Raw genomic sequence first — 2,916 nt, 5'->3', positions numbered from 1 at the left:
AAAGGGAATTATATTTAGCACTCTGTATTATCATCACTAGTCTTCTGTAAATTTAAATTAATTTTAAGTTTCAAAATTCATGCTATATCTGTAACTAGGATTCAGAATACTACATAAAATTTAAATGACATGGCAGTAAAAATTTTAACAATTGTTTAGCTCTATTTTCATGAAAAACATTAGTTTGAAAATGTATTGTCATTATTAGAAGTTTGGTGAGAAACGGAAAGAAAAGTCTATCAATGTATCTCAAATAACCATAAGAACAAGAGTCTAATAAAGTTCAGTTTTATAAAGAATCATTCTCAAAAGAACCTAGAATAACTAAGAGAATTTTGACAATTTTAGTATGTCCACAATTTTTGTCTGTTTTTATTACTTAAAAGAATTTATAGGTATCAGAGCAGTAAAAGCATCTACAAACAAAAAAAAACAAGAAATTAATTTTACACAAAGTCTACCAATCCATAAATTTCTATAGATAGAGAAAATATGTAAGAGAAAGCAGTTGATATTGCTATCTTTACTTCTGGAAAGATACCAAGTAGAGGGACACTGAGACCAAGGATATCTCAAGTCCAGGAATGACTGCACAGGCTTACTTTGCATGGTGAGGTAAAAATGCCTATAGAAGAAAACGGCCCATTCCACAGAACACAGAAGAGAAGGATGATGGAAAATTCAGAACAGGTAATGTGGGAATGAATTACAAGTGCAAAAGACCAGCAAAGCTGTAAGGCGCTAAGGAAAAGACAATGGTTCAATCAGTGTGTGATTCTCTTCTTAGTTCTCTTCACAGCAATTCTGACATCCTTATTCCTGAGGCTATAAATAGGAGGATTCATCATGGGAACTACAAGGCTATAAGACACTGAGAAAAATTTCCGCCGGTCCACAGTCTCAGCAGATGTCGGCTTAATATAAGTGAGCAAAGATCCATAGAATAGATTAACAGCTATTATGTGACACCCACAAGTGCTCATGGCTTTTGACCAACCCTTAGCTGATGGAATACAAAAAAATACTAAGAAGAATAAATTCAGTCACTGAAGAGTCGTTTCCAGTAGACATATTCTTCATGGGTGACATCTGTAGAAACATTAATGAAAGGTGACATTCACAAAGATTTTTTGAATCATAGGGACAGATGGAGCTGCTGGTTTCCAAGCTTGAGGCTGATGGAGGATATACAGCCAGGTCTGCAAGAAACACAACTGTGCATGTTGATTGCTGAAGAATCTCCATTTCTTCTTTTCCCCACCATGATGTATAACTCTGAGCACAGGGAATGCTGACAAAGCTATTAATGTCTCTGCTCATCATTTCTTCCCTTTTCTTTGATCTTTACTAAGAATTAGGACTAAAGAGAACAATACGCAAGAGGCCTTCTCTAGATCCCCCAAATTATCTACCTTTGATTTTGAAAGAACATTGTCAATAAAAGGATTTGGTGCTCATCTTGATCTCCAGAGCCTTCACTGCCACTGCTGCTCCTGAGTCTTTCCACCTTAGTGACGTGAGTGTGTCATCTTACATTGATGCTGATAATATCTATCTGTGCAGATATGTCCATGATCTGATAGAAGAGGCATGATGGTAGAATATGACAGATTTATACATGAGAAGTTGTGTAGAAGGGTCTTTTCACATAACAAATGTTCAAAGTGATCCTATAAAGCCTCCAAAGCATCACTTCACTCAAATGAGATACTCTTTTTAAGACCAAGCATCCCAAATAGATTATTAGCAGCATGAATGGACAAGTATTCTCCACTTTACAATTTCCTATTAGTTTGCATGAGTCCCTTGAAGGTGGAAATTACTTAACTTCTGTTTATATCCAGAGCCATACGCTTAGTATTGACACTTCTGAGAATAAAAATCCTTCTTAACATAATTTCCCACCAGGTGTACCTAGTTCCTAGGATATAGTTGTGAGAATTCTTTTATCATTCTCCTCACAATGCCCTACAGAACTCTATAAGAGGAAAGGCTGTGGACATACTTTACTTTTCTAGTTCCTACCTACAATGCCTTGTGATTACATTAAATAATAGAATCAAAGCTTTTGTAACATAGAGTTTGAAAAAATAGGAATAGGAAATTGAATAAGATGGAATTTGAAGCCCAACTTTTCAACTACCTATGAAACTGTAGAAAAGTGATATAACTTCTCTTAATCTAATTTATATTTGTATCTCCATATTGCTGTGCATGCCTATAACATGAGGGTCGTACAAAAGGGATTGGGTTATGACTGATTGCGAGAACTCTTAATTTGCCTATAAAATGCTGTAGATTCAATACTAGCACTGCAAAGCTAACAATCATCATCATCATAAAATTAAAAAATTTAGCTGTGTTTATCATCTAGTAGTAGCAATGAGATGAATCATATAATGTATTAGAATTATGACTGACATATGTAAGTATACCAGAAATATATAATACATGGTGTTATTCTGTGGTATAGGGAACAAATAGTCCTTGATCTTTGAACACTGCATGCCAATGTATACTCTACACATAAACACACACAGAAATACACACACGTGGAGAGAGAAAGAGAAAGAGAGAGATTGAGGGAATGACTTATCATTAATTAGATTCAAATGAATTTCTCTTGACATTGTCAATGTCTGTGGGTACTTTTGGAGTTCATAAAATTGGAGACTGAAGTACAGTACCTTAGCATGCTAAGTACATTGAACTGAAAAACAAGAATGATTGAGAAATAAGTATTTAATAATAATAATAATTAATAATAATCCATACTGTGCACAAAACTAATAAAATATATTGTGTAAATAAAGCTAAAATAAGTAAGAAGAAGAAATTCTTTTACTTTGGGTCAGCAAAGTATAGGCCTACTTTGGCTGTGACTGGTTTTCAATATTCTTGTTCCTAGATTAGGGG

The sequence above is a fragment of the Nannospalax galili genome, unplaced genomic scaffold (assembly GCF_000622305.1).
Source record: "Nannospalax galili isolate Female #2095 unplaced genomic scaffold, S.galili_v1.0 scaffold881, whole genome shotgun sequence".
Taxonomy (NCBI): Eukaryota; Metazoa; Chordata; class Mammalia; order Rodentia; family Spalacidae; genus Nannospalax; species Nannospalax galili.
Note: the sequence above shows the minus strand (reverse complement) of the source record.